The sequence below is a fragment of the Morone saxatilis genome, unplaced genomic scaffold (assembly GCF_004916995.1).
Source record: "Morone saxatilis isolate NCDOM2014 unplaced genomic scaffold, NCSU_SB_2.0 Contig0, whole genome shotgun sequence".
NCBI classification, from domain to species: Eukaryota; Metazoa; Chordata; class Actinopteri; family Moronidae; genus Morone; species Morone saxatilis.
Window position 1 is genome coordinate 1,698,008 of NW_023339650.1, and position 22,000 is coordinate 1,720,007.

Sequence of the window (22,000 nt, forward strand, 5' to 3'; positions counted from 1 at the left end):
CCTTATGGCGTTAAAGGCGACGCAATGAAAAATTTGGGTGCACCTAAATTTTGTGCTGGTGCACCTAAAAAAAAAAATGTTAGGCGCACCAGTGCAACACATTCAAAAATTTAATCTGGAGCCCTGAATAGAGCAATGAATCAGTGTTATTGAAATCGCAATTTGGCTAAGTGCAATATCCAAATCACGGAAGCTGCAGATAAAAGGTAAAATATGTGACAATACAGTATTATAATGAGAATTGAATGCTGTAGTGCTGTAGAGATGCCTTGGCCTACAAATCTGGCTTATCCAGATGTAGAAAAAACGTTTGTTTGGTACACAGCCCAACAAATACCACATCATCATGATTTTTAGCATTTTCTTTTCCAGTCTAAATTATGTGTGAAAAAAAAAAAAATCACAATAGAATGTTTTTATCATATCGTGCAGCGATAAGACTGCCCGTTTGCCCGGGGTAAGTAAAATGCCACATCTGGCTAGCAAATCTGGCACTTGGCTGATCAAGTGAGAGTTACACAGGCGCAGTACCGATCAGGCACTGGCGAGAAAATGGAGGTGGGTGAGGACAAAGTTTATGAGCAGAAGCACAAGTGAGTGTTTCAATTATCCTGGAATCAGGGGTTTAGTCGGGTGGCTTCAGAATAGGTAAGCGAAACTCCAACTATGCTGCGCAGTTTGCCACAAGTTTGAGATGTAAATGAATAAAAGAGGCTTGTTTTTCAGACAGAGACCTTGCATCGTGCAACAAGCATCCTGGATAGGGAGGGGTACTGTTCAAACATTTTCACCTGAGACCATGACACATTGATTGCTCACTATACAATGTTTGAAAATCGTGAAACATGTTCGTTACGAAGAGCTCGTCTACAAATGTCTCATTTCAGTCAACAGTCTAAAACCTAAAGATATCCTGTTTACGATGATAAAACAGAGAGAAGCAGCAAATCCTCACATTTAATGAAAGAAATATCGCCAGGGCTCCACACTGGCTTTCTCAGTTGGTGGCACTAGCACATAGTTTAGTTGCACCCTTTATATTGGTACAGCAGCGTATGAATCAGTGACCCTTCGTGCTGATGAACAGAAAAGCCCCACCACTGAAAGTTTTTCAATCACACATAACCATGAGCTCTACCAAACAACTCAGGTCTGTTTGACTGAGTGGAGGCAGAAATCCTGGCCGAGTAAAACCGTATGTGACCAAATCCACCTGGAGAGTGTGGTGGTAGGAATGGAAGTGCCACTGTTTGGCTATGATAGTGAAGAAGAGTTGTGTCGAGGGAGGATCTGAGTGTGAATGTTGTACCCAAGGCACAAAAAAAAAGTGTTGATTTGTGTGGTGTGACCCGCTTTCTGTTATCAGCACAAAATATTGCTGAGACCGCAATTTTCCAACAAAGAGAAGGTGTAACAGTGAGAGCATTTTTCTCTTTACGGGTCGTGGCGTTTCCTCATCATGAGTCACAGCTTTTTTTTTTTTTTTTAACTGATCTGGGTTGACACCAGACCCCTCGAGCAAGGCACCGAAGCCCCAACAGCTCAGAAGAAAAAAAGAAAATGCTGTTTGTATTGGGAGCTCCCAGTTCAGAGCTCGAGTGAACTGTAAAAGTGAAGCTGCTGCTGAAAAGGATATACTACATAAGATCCTGAGGCGTGTGGGATTCGACCTTTACGGCATCTTTTATGTGACAAAAACTGGGCTGCTGCAGATAGTGAAAATAATAAATTGTTGTATCTGGAGAGGAAAACCAAGAACACTCTCTGGAACATGGTGTATACCGCAGGGAGAGAGATTTCCAGTTCCAATGAGGATGGATCTGACTGGAGGGGAAATTTCTCCTTCGCCATAATCCGTCTTCATTTCACCACAGCGGATCATATTCCTCCTTTTTAAACATCTTAGAGACGTTTAATCTAAATTTTCATTCTGGACCTCAAAGATCATGGACTGCCTCAACACCAGACACACAGCCTGCTCACTGAGACTAGATCAGTCCTCCCAATTCAAAGAAATCACGGTCTCGGAGCTTTGCCTGAAATAAATGCCTCACTTGGAGCAACAGGGTCATTCAGCTACAGAAGCAACATGTGTGCAACATACAAACTGCCTGCCAGCGCTAAGGGAGCTGTCCTGAAGCTGGCTGACCTTTGACCTCCCCACAGAGAAGCGCAAGGAATATATTAATACATGCACCACAAACTGTAGCTGTGTTTCCAGCCAAAGCACTGCATCACGTCATCAGTGGAACGCACTCATTTTACCCGAGACACTGATCTGATACCAGAGCTTTTACAATCTGTACAGTATATACCACTGAGCTGAAATAACTGGAATTATGTTATGATTCACAATTAGTGGGAGTGATCATTTTTGCATCACAATTTTTACTAAAAAAATAAAATAAAATATGAAAATCATTCAGATGTGAGATTTGTAATGGTCTGTATCAAACATACATGCTTTCTTACATCTGGAGAACAAGATTTGTAAGCCAGGACATCTCTGCAGCACTACAGTACTTCATTATAATGCTGTTCTATCACACATTTGACCAATAATGTTTCTACTAATTGTGCAGCTCTATTGAAACAGCACAACTGTAGAGTGGCATGACTCAGAAACAGTGCAGTAACAGTCCGCTTAATAGGGTCAGACTGGTGCATCACTAATGATACAGTCATCAGTAATTGTGTCAGAAGCAGAAAACATAAGCGCCAGCATGTCTGAGCGACAACTGCCCTAGAAAAGGTGCAGTGTCATCGCAGCAGATCCCTTGCAATTACCCAAAAACCTTCAGTGCTCCATATTATAAAACAACACAATGAAAGGGATTATAGCGGGCTCAGGGAACCAGGGGCGTATCCGGACCTTTCAGCCATTCCCAATTCATGCAACACTGTATAGGGACCCCGGTATGCAGAAATATTCTAATTAAAGTGGGCATGTGTGCAAAGGGGAGACTTCTGAGTACCCACAGAACCCATTTTCATTAATATGTCTTGAGGTCAGAGGTCAAGTTTTTCCATCGTCAAAACGTAGCCTCACTTTGGAGCGTTATTTAGCCGCCTTCCAGACTTGCTAGCATGACACAGCTGTTAACGATGGATGGGTTAGATCATCTAGTTTCTAGTTATGATACCAGTATCTTCACTCTAGCTTTAAAACAAGAGCCCGCTACAGCCTCTGAAATACAGAGAGCACAACTCTGAGCACAGTTTTTAAAGTGATAAGTGATGAGGGGTATGAATAAACTCCTAGTATAAATATAGTAGTATATATAATCTTCGATCAGAATATAGTAAATATACTGAATTCATATAGCCATATATAAATAAAATGACCAAATGGGGACGTTTCAGATGCAGAACTGCTGTAAATCCAGTCCTGCTGTGTACTTTCCTGCAGTGGCCTGACACAGCGGGAACTATTAAACACACCAGAGTATGAACACCTACAGGCAACATCATCTTACAGTGTACGTCAGCAAACTGCCCACACCCTTGGCCCGCATCAACTTGAAATGTAAATTGAATTATACAAAATGCAATAAGGAAAGAATCAATCAATACTAACTGGACTAGTCCTGTTTTAATATGTCCATCCCAAATCTACATTTCAGCTCGAACTGGGCAACAACTGGGCAACTGCATTTAGTGTTTCTTACATCCATAGCAAACAAATAGGTTGAATTAACCCAATATGTTTAAGGTAAAGACAGGTGAGCCATCCAAGTGCACCTAATCCCCTCCTCTACGTGAGGTACCTCATGGGGTGTGTCTGCAGATACCAGGGGGAAACTGGAAGAACTGAGAAGCTGCTCAGCTAATGTGGAGGAAATACACAAAAAGTATAACAAATTGGTGTGAGGCTAATTTATAATACCCAATAAACTACAAGCTATGATAAGCCAACTGTGCAGTTTACCACCGCGTTACGTGAAGCTCCTGAACGCAACCTGCTGCGACTGAGAGTCCGTAAAATAGGTTTACACAAATCTAGTTAGCAGAGAAGTTGAACTGAATAGCTAAAAGCAATACATGATTGAAAAGTAGTACTTCTGTAAAAGTGACCAAACAAAAACATATTATAAGAATATCCACCTGTATATAACAGCAGTAAATAACCTCCAGTTTAAAAGAAGTTCAAACAAACACATCAAGGTGTCATCTGACAGGGTTGTGGGGGTACAACAGTCAAAAAAGGTTGGGAACAACTGCTCTACACTACACTAGAGGTTCTCAACCTGGGGTACAGGGAGCCCAGGGGAGGTCAGGGGGTCCCCAGAAAAATAGGGAACATTTTAATTTCACTTATGACACCCACCCCTGTTAATCTACAGCATAGACAGTTATGGAATTACAAAATACAATCAGACGCAGATCCCTGAGACTACATTTTACAAATACAGCTGCACGGCCTGATGGGGATCAATCTGAGGGTCCTCGACACCATAAAGACTGAGCGCCACTGCTCTGCACCATGCAATGCCTGTTAGAAGAACACAAACCTAAAACCCCCACCAAACTCCACACACACACACACACACACACACACACCTCTGAGATTCACACACACACTCCTGCACAGGTGCACATCCACCACTGCTGACACTGTCTCAGATCTTGTCTGTACACACGTACACACACACACTGCAGGGAATCCTAGGCTGGTGACGTATGTCACAGCTGCAGGGTTAGCCTCAGGCCTGCTCTGCATTAGCTCCACACACACTGTCTGACACCAACGATACGGTCGCCCACGCGCTGTTTGTTGCGTGTGCACTCTCGCCTACCACCCACACTTTGTGCACACTGTTATTTGACTTTGAAGCTGTTGTTCACACTGTAAATACACACCGAAGCCAGGGCTGCTCAGTGCTGCAAGTACAGGCTACCGTGATAACACTGCAAACGAGCCTCTGTTTGGCTTTATTGTCTGTCCCGAAAAGCGGCGGGCTGTGTGAAAATGTCGGATTAACTGTAAACATGTCTCACCTGGGTCCCCAGTTATGTGGAGGAGGCGCCTTCAAACTACACACAGGCTCATTTTTCGTAAATACCTGGCAAAACCGTCGATCCTCATAACTGTTTCTCTCCAGCCATTTTGAGCCAAACCGTCAGCTCGCTCCCAGCGGGTGGAACGGATATGTCCGAGTTATTAATTAATCGCATTTCTCGGCTCAAGCGTACCAAACGAATAAAACAAAAGTGAAAATAAAGTAAGGTGTGTATTTCAGTGAGTTGTGTGTGTTTTTAGGCGGGCGAGGAAGCGACATCCTGTAGTTATTAATTCCCGCACCACCCCACAGAGGCAGAAATGGTACGGCTCGTAAAATTCCGGGGACCTACTTTGCTGTGCTCGGTCAGTGCAGCCAATGAGCGGCTGTGTAGTAACCTGTAGCAGTACAACCGGGGCTGCCACTCACACAGCTGAGAGAGTGTCACACACTGCACAGTATTCTGCTGGATGCTTATTACAGGATAGTTTAACAATGTTTATATCACGGCAGAATAATACAAGCAAGGGAAAAACTGGTTTGGAGAAATGCTGCATATGAGTGTAATATACTTACTGGTTTTAATGGAATTATCGGGGGTTAAGTTGGTAAGTTGGTACAATTATCTTAATTTACTCAACTTACCTTTACAATAAATGCTTGTGGTACTTGTACTCAAAAGTACAATATCTTCCTATGAAGAGTATAAAGCCACATGCAATTGAAATACTCAGTCAAGTACCTCAGATTGCATGTGAGCACAGTACTTGGTTAAACTTCGCCGGTGCAAACAAGTCCAATAAATGAAGTAAAACCCTGGTCAAAGGAATCACAGCCTCTTTCAGGCTATTACTGCTGTAACTTCTGCTGCTATAGCCAATTGCTCCCGCTAAGATTGTGTTCTTGCTGCAATGTTCCCACTAATGTTTCATTCTTACTGCAACAATAAAAGAAATAATAAAAATATCATTTAGAGTCCTCAGTGGTGGACAGGGGCAAACAAAAAGGACACCAGTGCACAGAAAGTTGTGATGCATGTCTGATGAAACAGCTTAGTCAGGGTTAGGATTAGCACTCGAGAGGGTACTTTACCACATTTTCTCCACTGGAAGGGCACTCTAGAGGGCACATTATTAAGTTTTCTCCAATGGAAAGGCACCCATGTTTTCTCTACTTGAAAGGCACCCAGAGGGCACTTTATCGTGTATTGACCACTGGAAGGGCAGCTTAGGGCACTTTATCAGTTATTCTTCATTGAAAAGGTACCCTAGAGGACACTTTACCACATTTTCTCCACTGGAAGGGCACTCTAGAGGGCATTTCATCACGTTTTCTCTAATTGAAAGGCACCCTAGAGGGCCTTTTATTGTGTTTCATGTACCATAGGAGAGTTTGTGAAGTATTTTTTCTTCTTGTTTATTTTTGTTTATGCTTCAGTCAGCTTTTACAATCCTAATGAAGTCCATATTAGTTATAGCAATACACTATAGTAATATGACACAAATATATGCATATTCATAAGCACTCACATTTAGACATACATGTGAATTGACACGCACATACACACACACACACACCCTTTCTACTGGTATTTCACATCGCGTTCTTGGTGCAATGAAGCATGGTGTTGTTAGTTTTGCAGTTTGAGTCACCTGGGGCTACACATGTCCTGTTCTGTTAACCACTGTCACAGGCCTCCGCGTATAGTCTGTGGCAGGTGGCGACGCTTGTGCAAGTGTTTGTTTGTGCGCATGCAGAAGATTGACAGACAGCCAGACAGAGACAAAAAAAGACGTATTCAGTTTCATGCTGCTTAGGATTTCTCTGTGTCTTTTTCTGTCTCTCCGTTAAAGTCCTTTTCATACACACACACACACACACACAGGCTGAGAGGCAGCAGCAGTGACAGAAGCTTTGAGAACAAAGACACGTAATCAGGAACTTCAGTACAGGTGTTATGACTGCTGCTTTACTGAAAGGCTCTGTTTCATGCTGATAGTGCCTCGGCCGACTAATATCAATATTTCTCATCTCCCAAAACAGGATATGAAAGAGGGTTGCCTTTTTCTGTAACCCTTGATGAAACACTGAGGTACCACTCACATAGTATGCGCCTTATGACTGTAACACTTGATTAAACCCCAAGGTATCATTCTGAAACATATGTTGAAACATTCAAAGTGATGTGATGATCTATTCTTCAGTAGCATGTGGCTGTATATGCCACTCTGACTATATGAGCTAAGAGCTTTTTCTTGAACAACACATAGAGGTCTTAACTAGAAAAAAGTAGTTGTGGCATCCTGACTTTGTGATCAATACAAGGATCTTTAGCTCAGGGCCAAATAGAATTAAGAATTGCTTTAGGATAATGACAGTATCGACCAGTGCTCAGTAAAGCGTTTCAAGCCGTGGCAGGTTAATTCCCATCTATGAAGGTGTACAGGGAGCTAGTGTGAGTCAGGTTTGACGGTCAAAGTCATTCTCTCCAGCGTGGTGCTGCTGCTGCTGTATGCACCTACTCTCCCGCTGTATCACACAGCCATTTGAAGCCGCCGCGATATAATTTACAGCCTATTCTTTGGAAACTCGTTTGAGAAAGACGTTTGAGAGCCTCTGTGCCATAGCAGAAACGGAGAAGATTTGGCAACAGCGTGCACTTACATAGACCACACTAGTAAAATTCAACTACTGCAAGGTTACGGAATAATTTATCCTCTCTATTGGCGTGCCTACATATCTGTAAACCCAAAAGTCCTCAGGCGACTCATGCATGACATGTCATGAATTACAGGTCAGTGTGAGTTATAGCCAGATCAGGCTACAAAGCATTAGGGCTGACACTGTAATATAACATAATAACACAATTACAGCTTAGAAAAAGAGCTAGGCAAACAATCATAGGAAAGAATTAGCTCTTTTTGCGTGTTAAAACAACCTCTGAGGACACAAAGAATTCTGGCAAAATACAAAAATAAGTGGTGTAAGTTCTCTCCCTTTCTTTTTCAGCTGATATATTTTTTAAGCAAGGTCCTTTGAGTGAGCATTCCTTGTTGCATATTCCCTCAGTGAATAAAAGTAATTTACCTTGCTCATTATGTGAGACGTTGAGGTGTTTTGATGTTTGGAGATGAAAATGCTTTGAGATGAAATATTCATTTTTTTTAGTTGGCTTAATTATGTATGTGTCCACTGTCAAGTTGGAAACTGCTGCTCCTGTGAGGGATGTTTCAAGCGTACCTTTTTGCCATTGGCGCAGAATACATTACCTCCTTATTACAGGGATTGCCCAGCGCACACTCATATGCAACCTTATGGAAATATTAAATGAAGAGGCTGCACACCTCAGTGGACACACTGAATAAGCATAGAGCGTCTCTGGTTCGTGACTCATAATGTGAAGCTTGGGCTGATTGTTTTTGACTCATTTACTGCGTCATCCGTTGTTTTATCTGTGGCTTTGTTCTTGTCATATAGACAAAGAACATACCTGTACGCTTTGTTCTTTTATTTAAAATAACCTTCTCCCAACGCTGATGTAATGAGTTAGTGCTCTGGATTATGAGCAGATGGTACGGGTGCCTTAAGTGTAATTTGCCTGACATCATGAAAGTCACATCCCTGTGTGTGTGGCTTTCTGCTCATGTGAGGAATCAGGATGTCAAACTGGGGGAATTTTCAAAGGGGGCATGTCAAAGGAATAGCTCAACATTTTGGAAAGCACTAAAAGTGAGAGTGAGATCAGAGGAGTGCTGCCACACTCTTGTCTGTACAGTAAATATGAAGCTACAACTAGCATCCAGTTAGCTTAGCCGAGTGAAAGCAAGGGGGAACAAACATAAAACCACAACCTGCCGTTTTTACACTCCAGTTTTTTTACTGATTAAGCACAATGTAATGTGTATTAGTGATATTTAGAAGTGTTTGAATCAGATTTTGTTACCTTCAGACAGAGCCAGGATAACTGTTTACCCTTGTTTCCAGTCTTTATGTTAAGCTAAGCTAACTACCTGCTGGCTCTAGTTTCATACTGAACAGACAGATATGAGAGTGGTAGGAATTTTTTCATTAAAGTCTTCTTAAAAAAAACAATACTTCTACACTATTCCTTTAAGTAAAAGCTGGAGCCAGGACAGTTTTGATTAGCATAAAAGGAGATGGGGAATCTCTAGCCTGGGTCTGTCCAAAGTGAAAAAGTGCTAACCACCCGACTAAAGCTCACTAACTACACAAAAAAAATATATAAAAAGAGTAAGTGGTTGTAGTTCTTGGTGAGCAACAGCTGGGCACAGTTGAATCCCAGAGTCTTATTGTCACAGTGAAGTTAGCAAATTTGGTATCAAGTAATGATACCTGCCATGTCACTAACCATATCTGGCAAGTCATGATAGCCAAAGAAGCTGCACAGAAGTGCTTGGCTAATTAAGATGTCCAAATAACTATATCATGCATTATTTTTATGCTTCTAATTAAATGTGTTGATTAGTGATCTTTGGGGGTTATGGTAGGCATAGTTTTAAACTAATTAGCTGACAGGCTAGCGGTCCCCTCACTGTATTCATGCTAAGCTAGGCTAAGCCTTTCCCAACTCCAGCTCCATACTTAAAGGGATAGTGTGAGAAATACATTGCACAGCGTTAGATGTCTGTTAAATATGAATACAGACAGCAGCCAGTAAGCCTAGCTTAGCATTAAAAAAAATCTGTCTACCAGGACCTTTAAACCTCACTAATTAACACATAATATCTAGTTTGTTTAATCTGTACATGGTGTAAAAATTACAATTTGTGATTTCACTATACTACACATTGCACCCTGAGCTATTTCTTGGCCGGGCACAGAGACATACTGGAGTCTCTGCTGGCTGTCTGGCAAACTCACAGTGACAACAATACTGTAGGCATAGTTAAACTCAGTTAACCATCTCCTGGTTGTAGCTTCATATTTACAGTACAGGCATGAGGATGATATAAATCTTCTTCTAACAAACTCTCCGCAAGAAAGAGAATACGAATATTTCCCAACATGTTGAACTATTCATTATATGCTCAAACATGCAATTTATATACATCTTTTCTTCTCACTCTCAGAAAGAAAAAAAACATTCAAACAACCAGGGCACATGGGGCAGAGGAAGAGAAATATGGAGAAAAAAAAGAGAGATGAAATATCTGCAAAATGAAGGAAGGCACAAATTAAATTTAATATTTTCTTTCTCCTTGTTGGATTATCTGCCTGTGCTCAGTGTGTGTGTCCTACCGTGCGTGTGTATTTGCATGTCAGGTTTCAAACAGCCTGGCTTTGTTGCTCTTTGGACCTCTTCTGCTTTCCAAGCCATGAAGTCAAGGCCCTCTGCACTCCTTCCAAAGCTGTAAAACATGAAAATGAAACACTAGTCTATCTCGCTTTCAGTTTTGTCCAGATGTCACACTGATGTGTGATGCTCTCCACATGTTTCTAATAGGGACTTTCGGCGCACACTTGGCTTACACCTTTGGGGTGAGTACTCAAGGGGTGATCAGGGTTGAAGAGTGAAAATACACGTGTACTAATCAGCACACATGTATGCAAACCTGAAACAATAAAAATGACTAGATATCTAGACTAAACTATCTTTTATACCTGATGAAGGTCAGTCCTTCACGAACATCTTTCTAATCATCTGTACATCATTTTCTTTGACAAAGATGCAGTTTTTTAGGCCTACAGTATGAGTATGAGCTTTGTGCCATATTTTATACCTAATACTATCCTTTCAAATAGAGACAGGAAGAGCTGTAGAAGAATTCAGCGTTTAAACCAAATCTTGCAATGCATCACTAATAATTTCCATAATATAACTGCAAGAATACCACTTGATTTCTTTAAACCTTTCCACATGAGATTACTGAATGTACCCACTGCTGAGAGGGTCTCCCACTCTTGAACACTTCATTACAAACACTAAATGAGGACTATCTCTGTACATGTTTATTTCCAAAGCCTTACTGGCTGTTATGTTATTATTGCAGTCATTTCCTGTGCTGGAATTTCATTTTGGGGCTCCCCTTTCGCTCCTAAAACTTACTAGCAGCCTGTCACCCTTTCAGCACCTCTCGCTGGCTCTTGTAAAGGTGTGGGTGGCCATGGTTGGACCCTGAAGTGGCCGCACGGACGCTGAGCTGTGAAATTACATTAAGCCGCCAGCCTAAGGCCCATGGCAATCCTTCCTTAATGAAAACTGTTTCACAGCGCAGGCTGCTCGGAGCACCGGAGACAATCTGTTTGACAACCAGGGCTTAATATGGAGAGGTTGAGTAAAGGGACACCATAGTAATTGGCTGGCATTTTGGATGTTCATTTATAGTGCTCCGCCGCTATTCATGTACAGAGAAAAATGTTCCGATGTTCTGCGAGTGTGTGTGGGAAAAGAGTAGGTGTGTGGTATTCATATTCATCCAGTGAAAACAGCAGTGGCCTATCACGGATTGAAACATGAGCACATATACAAACATAAACCACCCACACACTATTCACTCATAGAGCCTCAACATTGTGCCTATATAACCACACAGTCTCAGATGTGTTTCCTTGTAATGGAAATGTGATGTACACACAAATACACTCATATGGGGGAATGCGGCATATTGGTGTTTGTTAAAAGGTCAGATCATTTATCAATGAAAAGTGAGCTCATATTTTGTAAGCTGCCATGGGTAATTTTCGTTAAGAGAAGGGGAAAGACAAGTCAAAATGAACACCTCTGCTAATAGCATAAAAAGTTCTCGATAACCTCAAATAGTAAATAGCCGCACAGATAGTTTTGGTTTAATTAGCCCAGGGTTTGAGATTGCAGATTTAATCTCTGAGATTTCTGCTTCCACTCTAATCAACCTGGTATCATGCCAAAGCGTGTAATACACTTGCTGAGGAACATTCCAGTGACATTGCAACGACTTCCTTAAAACAGAGACTAAATTACCCCTATTTGACCTATCCTTCCACCCCAACCTCGTCCCTATAGGCGAGACTGACATGGTCCCTATGATGGATCGGTGAGTGTTTTGGCGCCTTCCCCAATACAATGGAAGTGAATGGACTTTTGTTGGTGGTGCTCACTGCATTGAGGAATTACATTTAAAGCTGCTTGAGTCAATTTTATAGCCTACTTAAACTGCAGTAGGTAACTTTTATTTAAAAAAACATATTGCTTCTCCAAGTGCTTCTAAAGGCATTTTCATGAATCCACCGGGCCTGAATAAAAGCAACCAATCAGAGCTGAGAAAAAACTGCTAATTGTTGAGTCTCATTCCCAGGTTGGGGTGTGAGACTCAACAGTCAACTGTCTTTCTTGGCTGTGATTGGTTGTTTTTATACACTGGGCAGGATATAGTGAAAATTTCAGCAAATATGACAAAAAGTTATATTTCATAAAAGTTACCTACTGCAGCTTTAAAGCTGCACTAATCTTTTTTTTTTTGTTTGGCTCAAATAAATGTAATATGAAAGCCGAGGCTTGAAGTGACAACCCCACAGAGGATTATAACCCAACACTGCAGCACTCCTTAGTTCTACTGAACTTTCTTGCTTCTTTTAGCTCATTGTTTTGATTTTATGGGCCACAACTTTACTGGTTTGGTTTACTCTCACCGCTCTCATCAACCTTGATTGCAGCCCCAGCAGGGAGCTGTTTTCAGTGAAGTAGCTCTGATAAACTCACTGCACACTACCTCCCCAACTCCAAACCGCAGACAGACAATGTTAGCAATTAGCTGATGGACACGGTGGACCATGTAGCAAATAAAGAGACATATATTTCCCTCAGGAGATGGTAGAGACCAAAAGCAGAGTTAAAAGAAGAGTGTGTATTTGACTTACATTCACCAGGTGGCGAGAAAGAGCATTTAAAATTAATTTTGGAGTGCTGTTCACATTTAACAACTTTTAGGTGACTATATGTCAGTATGTTTTTTTCATCTTGGTTCTAAGTGGCTAAAAACAGTGTCCTTGTAATCCACAGTGCATGTTGTGAACAGTGTTAATTTCTTTGATAGAAGGTAGTTGTATTGAACAGTTTTGTTGTAATGTCTAAACATAAAATTCACCAGACACAGGTATCTCAAAACCTGGGCACACAAAGCAGAAACTATTCTGCATGGGTAGACCTCACCAGTTGAAAATGTGCAATTTTTTTAAATTTGGGTGACACAACTCAATACAGAACACAGATAAAGGTGACTTCCATAGCCAATTTTAATTCCATACAGGATGGTATTGGGCAAACCTTGTCAAGCTAGAAGCGGAAAGGAATCATCACCTGCATCACCTGATTAATAACATCTTCTTGTCACAGCACTACACCTCAGTTCACACATACTATTTCACCACACACTGGTTTCAACTGTGTGAGAAGATGCCTCCAAAAATAACGCCCTGATAGACTGAGTTTGACGTCTTTGCAGAGCGCACAAATACTGTTCCAGCCGCAAAGGACAAATGAACAGTAAAATGCAACAGGCGCTCCAATAAATACAGTATAAATTTACTCTGGGCTTTCCAGAGGATGGCTGTCTCCTTTTGACAGTCACAAGAGGAGGGAGAAGGCTGGGGCAAGCCTGTCTGGAGCACCGAGGTCGTGTGCGTGTACTCATGTGTATGTACGCGCATGTGTTAGGATAACTTCACACACGTCTAGCTAGCCAAAACAAGTATATATCTTGGCCTGCCGTGGAGACAGGCAGCGTTACGTTCACCCGCAGGTCAGAAGCTCTCAGCCCCGTGGCCACCCACCCCTGTGGAATCATGGGAGTGCAGAGGGAGGGGGTGGTTTGTGTTTGTTTGTGTAACTCTAAGTGTCAAAGGGGGCTTCTTCAATCCTGTTTTACACCAATCCTCCCTCAGAGTTATTATCTAATCTTGATTTTTGACTTATAAAGTGATCAAAGAAAGGAAGAAAGGAAATAAAATAACAGAATTTTTTGTTCCCTGCAGTTTTTCCTGCGATTAAAAGTGACTTTACAAATGAAAGTCAGTTTATTTGTCATGGGGATTCCTACTCAGCCTCTGAAAACAGCTGTATAATGCCTTCTATGGCTGTGTAGGAACCTTGTAAAATCTGACAAAATAACCCAGATGTTATTAGGGTTATCTTGGGTTGGGATTGAGACCTTTTACAATGGCACACCATAATGGTCATGGCAGTGTAATTTAACAAAAAGCATTACAAACTGAAGGTTGAAAGGCATGGGTGTTTTTGATTGGCATGTTGGTCTGTGGTACCCCAAAAGCAAATCACATCCTCTCCACAGATTATCTGTCTCATGTACTACAGTCAGCATAAAGTGAAAGTAACAACAAATATGACAAGTGACCTACTGAAGCTTTTATAAAGTATCAAAAGTAAACGGCCCCTGTGACCATTATATTATCATATTAACATATATAATTGGATTGTTCCTACTCATGTATTAATGTGTAAGAAGCATTTTACTGTTATGGTTAGATAAGGGGATTTTATTTATATAGCACATAATTTACAGGTAAATTCAATGTGGAGCCACTTTTTTAATATTTTACATACTGTTAGTTGTTAGGTAGTTTCACCTCTTTTTATGCATTATATTTTATAAGCTTGTTACGTGATTTGTGTGTAAAATCTTCACCTGTAAAGTGACTAAATGAATGAATTTCCCTCTGAATTGGAGTGTAGTATACGTATAAAGTGGCATAAAATGAAAAGATTTAAGTAATCTAAAGTACTGTCACTCACAATTTTATTTAAAGGTCCAGGGTGTAACATTTAGAAGGGTCCTATTCTACAGAGCCCACCATGTTAAACCACCATATTTCTACAGATGCCTAGAACGGACAAACCAAACACTGGCTCTAGACAGGGGTTTTGTGAGTTCTTCTCTACACACTTGGATGGCTGCTGTATTCAAAAGATTACAATCTACAACTTCACTGCTAGATGCCAAAATCCTACACATTGGTCCTTTAAGCACAGTAACTGCTTGCAGTTTGTAATGAAGCTTTCTGTTAAAAACATTCAGTCTTTAATTCCAAGCAACAACAGGGTCATTTTTTCCATTTGGAGTGCTCCCTCCAGAGCCACAAAAGACATTATTCAACTGCTTTAATCGGATGATTAGTACTTCTCATAACAAGTAAATGGAACTGTTGAGCTGTGGAGTGTCCCTTTAATAGAGGAGGAGTATTAGAATACATTGGGATGTCTGAGTGAGTGTTTTGGTTCTGTCCTTTTCACCTTTTCCCCTGTCTAAGATGTTTGAGGTGTGGCTCACTCCAACAAGTGTGTCAGCTACTTCCTGCCTTGAGAAAAATCCATAGAAGGAGGCGGAAGCCAGTCGAGAATACTCCGGCTTGGCGGAGGAAAACTGAGAGATTGACATCTCGTCCTCAAAACATTGTATTGTTGGGCTTCAGATTCTGACAGCACACATTCAACTACTGCTGAATACTATAGCTGATATTTTGTTTTTGGGAGTTTCCCTCGGTACCGACTTGACCTCTCTCCCTCCAGAGGGAGAGGGAGACATGGGAACATTCTCAGGCTCGCAGTGAGATCTGTTTATTTGCTGCGAGCCAGATTGTTAAAAGCAACCAAATTTATAAATCCCTGCAAACTTCCACTCTCACAGCTCTTTTTGTGCAGCGTGGCGCTTCAGTTCTGGGCTGAAATTGATCTTTTCTCTTCTCCACAGTATCAGTTGCAATGAAGGCTCCACCTGAGCACTTTTAATGTGTGTGTGTGTGTGTGTGTGTGTGTGTGTGTATCTCTTTGCCGGATAACTGCCTTGACTGCAGCTGAGCAGAGTGCCATGGTGGTGATAGTGTTGTGTGGGGGTTGCTGGTCTGTGGAACGGGGAGGAGGAGGAGGAGGAGGAGGAGGACCTCACACAGCAGGAGAGGATGTGATGCAGATTTGGTGATTTATTGTCAGTTATATTATAGTTTGTGTTTTTGAAATACGGTTTTAAGTGTAAATTAAATGAAGCATTAAACTGTATCTCCATCAAAATAGTTAACAGCTAATGAATTAATCAACCAACAACTCTTCTGCACAACATCATACTATATTTCTTTTTTATTCATTTTGAAGAACACACTGGTCTGTAAAAAAAAAATTTTTTTCTGATATTTATAAACATCTGAAGAATTTGTAGGACGTTCAGAGGACCCAGGATGCTTCCCTGAGGAACTCCACAAGTTATTCATTCAAACTAAAAACATTTTTACATTTTATCTTAAAAAATTATTCAAAGCGATTAATCGATTTTTGATGGTTGATAATTAACTGACAAACAACTCTTCAGCAGTACAAAAATACTATGTTCCTGTTTTTATTCATTTTGATGGACTTGATGCAGTCTTACCAACAATAAGCACACAGTAATAAAAGCTAATCTTACTACAGAACTGAATTGTATGTTTTGAAGTCAGTAAACCTCCGTCTGTGTGTCAGACTGATCTAGAGTCAGTGTGGAGGTGTTTGTAGACGGTTTTCAGACCGTTGGGCTGTGAAGGTGTCAGACTGCAGCAGATGGCTCCGTGCTGCGTTTACAGCCAGAAAACAGTCAGAAACTCTGGATGGAAAAAACCCATCGTTCCACGTGTTCATCACTGACTGCAGGAGGAAATATAGAAACATGTATTTAAACTGAGCTGAGCCCCAGAGCTGCAGCACACAGCTGGCCTGTGAGGAAAACATAAAAGCAATAATTCATTGAACCACAATCAGCATTTTCTCTCCTGTCTGAGTTGTTGTAGCTGAGAGTGTGTGTGTGAGTGTGTGTGTGTGTGTGTGTTGACAGGCGGTGTGAAAGGTTAACCTGAGCTCTGCATTCTGCAGGGAGAAATGTGTCAGCAGCTGTCAACATTAATAATACTTTCATATACTGTATATACTGTATGTTTGTGTGCCAGCGTCTTTAAAGCTCTAATCCACACTTTCACAATGCTGTGTGTGTGTGTGTGTGTGTGTGTGTGTGTGTGCGCAGATGTAATACCTTCTTACCCTGAAGGTTTTAAATATCAAAGGAACGTCGTCGTAAGAAGAAAATTATTTGTTGAGAAATACTGCTGGACTGGAACTATAGGACTGGGATTGGGGTCCTGGGACCTAACCATTGATGGTATATATAACGGACAGAGCTTCTGGGTCTGTGAAGGGTCTTAAACCTGCATTCTTTCTAACGGCCAGCAGGGGGCACCTCCATTGGTTGCAATATAAACAGATACCATTCAGTCTTATGGAGAAATGAGCCGACTTCTCAGTTGATTTATGAGCTCAGTAAACAGTTTCCTGGTGAGTTTCTGGTCTCAATTCAACTTCCTTCACATTTGTCCTTTTTGCGCCCTTAAGCGGCTGGATATACTCGCTCATGTGCGCTTCAAAAAGACCAATAACGTTTGTTGGATGCTGACGTCCAGAAAAGTTTAATTTCCACTGAAGAGTTCCTGGATCAGAGAGACATAGTCCTTCTGGACCAGGAACTAAACGTAGACCTTGACCCCCTTTGGTCAAACTGAAGGTTCCTCAAAGTTCTCATCACTTCCTGGAAAACATGTTTTTATTTCAATCTTATGAATAATAATTCCCTGTATATCGTTTTGGGAATCTTTGACATTATCATCGTCTTGAAATGTTATGCTGTCAGACCGTTAGCTAGCTAGAATACTTTTTTTAACGTGTCTGTAAACAGACTGTGAAGTCAGTCGGTATCTCGAGTTTCGTTCATTGTTTAATCATTTTTTATTACAGCTCTTCTATCCTCATATCGTGTATTGGCGGACTTCCCTTAATCAATATTCACTGAACTACAGAGGAGCATCTCGCTGGAACGATTCCATCACTACGCTCATTAGTAACTGAAGATTATATATTTATTAGTAGTAGTAAGTACAGTACAGTAGTACTAATAGTAATTCGCAGTAATATATCAATATTAATATAACTGGATACATTAAAGTACAGTATAATAATAATAATAATATATATATAATATATATATATTTACATATATATATATTTACAGCAATTTGCTGTAAATATACGAGGAAATTGTTTACAGTGTACATTTCTCTTTAATACTGTATCTTAGCTGCTTGAATGTTTCATCACACAACTCTTTCTTTGTCTTTTAAAGTCTGATTATATTTATGATATATTTTATTGTGCTTCTCATTGAGCTCCAACAGTTCAGTGTGTCTTTGATGCAACAGGGAAAATGTAGTTTCACAGACAGGAAACTTTCAGTCGTATCTGACATATAACTGACGTTTATAGTTTGAATAAACTCTGATGGAAATATGGTCCAGAAACCTCCGTTAATGTCAGACGTACAGGCGAGCCTCCCGTCTTCTGCACGCGCCCCGGTGTTTGAAGGTTGTTTAAACGCAGCGAGCGGCTAGAAGTGTGTGAGCTGCATCGTTACTGTAGGAATGATGGAAACTGAATCTTAACGAGGTCTAAACACGAATCACTGTTCATGTGTCACACTGAGACGCTACAACACACACACACACACAAAGGCGGAAAGGAAATCAATCACCTGCATCAACCTGATTTAATAACACTTTCTTGTCAACAGCAACACCCCACCTCAGTTTCACACATACTATTCACCACACAACTGGTTCTCAACTGGTGAAGAAGATGCTCCAAAAAATAAACGCCAATAGGACTAGTTTGGACTCTTTGCAGACGCAAAATTAACTGTTCCAGCCGCAAAGGGACAATGACAAGTAAAATGCAAACAGGCGCTCCAAAAAATACAGTATTAAATTAACTCTGGGCTTCCAGAAGGGGATGGCTGTCTCCTTTGACAGTCACAAGAGGAGGAGAAGGCTGGGCAAGCCTGTCTGGAGCACGAGGTCGTGTGCCGTTCACTCATGGTTATGTACGCGCATTGTTTTAGGGATAACCTTTTTTCCACACACGTCTAGCTAGGCCAAAAACAAGTATTATATCTTGGCCTGCCGTGGAGACAGCCAGCGTGACGTTCACCCGCAGGTCAGAAGCTTTCTCAGCCCCGTGGCACCCAACCCCCTGTGGATCCGTATGGGAGTTGCAGAGGGAGGGGGTGGTTTTGTGCTGTTGGTTTGTTAAACTCTAAGTGCAGAAGGGGCTTCTTCAATCCTTTTTACACCAATCCCCCCTCAGAATTATCTAATCTTGATTTGACTTATAAAGTGATTCAAAGAAAGGAAGAAAGGAAATAAAATAACAGAATTTTTTGTTCCGCAGTTTTTTCCTTGCATTAAAAGTGACTTTAAACCAAATGAAATTCAGTTTATTTGTCATGGGATTCCTACTCAGCCTCTGAAACAGCTGTATAAGCTTCTATGGCTGTGTAGGAACCTTGTAAAATCTGACAAAATAACCCAGATTTATTAGGGTTATCTTTGGGGTTGGGATTGAAGACCTTTACAATGGCAACATATGTCATGCAGTGTAATTTAACAAAAAAGCATTAACAACTGAAGGTTTGGAAAGCATGGGTTGTTGATTGGCATGTTGTTCTGTGGTACCCAAAAGCAACAAAATCACATTCCTCTCCACAGATTATCTGCATGTACTAACAGTCAGCATAAAGTGAAATCTAACAACAAATATGACAAAGTTTTTTGGACTACTGAAGCTTTATAAATATCAAAAAGTAAACGGCCCCTGTGCTTAATATATCAATATAACAATATAATTGGATTGTTCCTACTCATGTTAATGTTAAGAAAGCATTACTGTTATTGGTTAGATAAGGGATGTTTATTTAATAGCAACATAATTTACAGGTAATTCAAATGTTGGATGCCACTTCTTAATATTTTACAATACTGTTTAAGTTGTTAGTAGTTCTTCCACCTTCTTTTATGATATATCTTTATAAGCTGTTAGTTGATTTGTTTTAAAATTCTCACCTTAAAGTGACTAAAAATGAATTTCCCTCTGGAATTGGAGTGTAGTATACGTATAAGTGGCATACAAATGAAAAGATTTAAGTAATCTAAAAGACTGTCACTCACAGATTTTATTAAAGCCCAGGGGTGTAAACATTTTAGCAAGGGTCCCTATTCTTATCAGAAGCCCACCATGTTAAACCCACCATACTTTCTACAGATGCCTAGAACGACAAACCAAACACTGGCTCTAGACAGGGGTTGTGAGTTCTTCTCTACGACACTTGGATGGCTGCTGTATTCAAAAGATTTACATCTACAACTTCACTGCTAGATGCCAAAATTCTACACATTGGTCCTTTAAGGCACAGTAACTGCTTGCAGTTTGTAATGAAGCTTTTCTGTTAAAAACATTCAGTCTTTAATTCCAAGCAACAAAACCAGGGTCATTTTTACCATTTTGGAGCTGGCTCCCTCAGAGCCACAAAAGACATTATTCAACTGCTTTAATCGGATGATTGTACCTTCCATAACAATAAATGGAACGTTGAGCTGTGAGTGTCCCGTTTAACCTAGGAGAGGAGTATAGAATACAATTGGATGTCTGGGAGTGAGTTTTTGGGTTCTGTCCTTTTTCCACCTTTTTCCCCCGTCTAAGATGTTTTGAGGTGGGCTCACTCCAACAAAGTGTGTCAGCTACTTCCTGCCTTGAGAAAAATCCATAGAAGGAGGCGGAAGCCAGTCGAGAATACTCGGCTTTGGCGAGAAAACTGAGAGATTGGACACTCTCGTCCTTCAAAACATTGATTGTTGCTTCAGATTTCTGACAGCCACATTCAACTACTGCTGAATAACTATAGCTGATATTTTGTTTTGGGGAGTTTCCTCCGTACACTGACCTCTTCTCCCCAGAGGAGAGCGGAGACATGGGAACATTCTCAGGCTCGCAGTGAGATCTGTTATTTATTGTGCTGCAGCCAGATTGTTAAAAAGCAACCAAATTTATAAATCCCTGCAAATTTCCACTCCACAAGCTCTTTTTGCGCCAGCGTGGCGCGCTCAGTTCTGGGCTGAAATTGATCTTTTCTCTCTCCACAGTATCAATTGCAATGAAGGGCCCCACCGAGGCACTTAATGTTGTGTGTGTGGCTGTGTGTGTGTGTTGTGTGTGTATCCTTTGCCGGATAACTGCTTGACTGCAGCTGAGCAGAGTGCATGGTGGTATATGTGTGTGGGGTTGCTGGCGTCTGTGGAACGGGGAGGAGGAGGCAGGAGGGAGGAGAGACCTCACATTAGCTGCCGTCCTGGGAGAAATTAAGCAGTGTAGTCTTTGCTTGTCTTTCTCTCTCTCACTGCCAACTGCCTCCTGCTTCTCCTCTCTATTGGAGCAGGTCAGGGCTGTACCTCTTTCTGTCATCCTCCTTTGCACTTTCTGTCCTCTCTTCTACTTTCGTTTTTCCTCTGTCGCTTGCTTTCTTCCATCATTCATCTTTCTTGCCTCTGACCGTTATTTCTGTTCCCAAACGTAGGCGTACTATGTTTGTCTACAGGCCATGTCTCGTCCCTTTTTATTTTTCATTACCCACCCTCTTCCAACCCCCAGACGTCCAGCGATTCTCTCAGCCCAGATGGGCACAGACTAGCGGTGTTGGCGCATGACGGGACAGTGCTGCCCCCACCTCCTCCTCTCCTCCTCCTCCTCTCCTCTCCTTCAACTGCACACCAAGCCCCTCTGTTCCCCCACTCACCGATAGGCTGCTCTGGCTCGGCCGTCCCCACGAGCTTGTCCCTTGGTCCTGCTGGGAGCACCATGGAGTCTCAGCCACTTAACCACATAATCTCCTAAACGATCCTGGACCTTAAAGAGGATCAATACTCATTTTTTCAGGGAGCAGCATGATCCCCTTAATGTAGTGGAGGATGGCTGCTTATCCCTCACTCCCCCCTACCCCTAGTTTCAACTCCCCATAGAAGAGCAGGAGCAGCCTTTGATTGTATTCATGGCCCATTTAAGTTAAGAAGACAATCATCAGTTTATCGCTAGATGTCATATCAGGTGAATCGCACTTTCTTCCTTTCTTCTCTACTCCTCTTTGGGGGGG

General features: G+C 41.4%; 1 protein-coding gene across 2 annotated transcripts in view; it reads right to left on the bottom strand.

The window, feature by feature from the left end:
* The window catches only part of znf438 (zinc finger protein 438), a 45,116-nt gene extending 40,004 nt beyond the window's left edge, over positions 1-5,112 (bottom strand). Inside the window, exon 1 of one of the 2 annotated variants that reach the window (XM_035671994.1) lies at positions 5,064-5,112. The gene's annotated coding sequence lies outside the window, so the exon portion shown is untranslated. Of the gene's footprint in view, positions 1-4,998 lie in introns of both variants that reach the window. The other variant, XM_035671909.1, reaches the window with a different exon arrangement.
* Between the last annotated feature and the right edge of the window lie 16,888 nt (positions 5,113-22,000).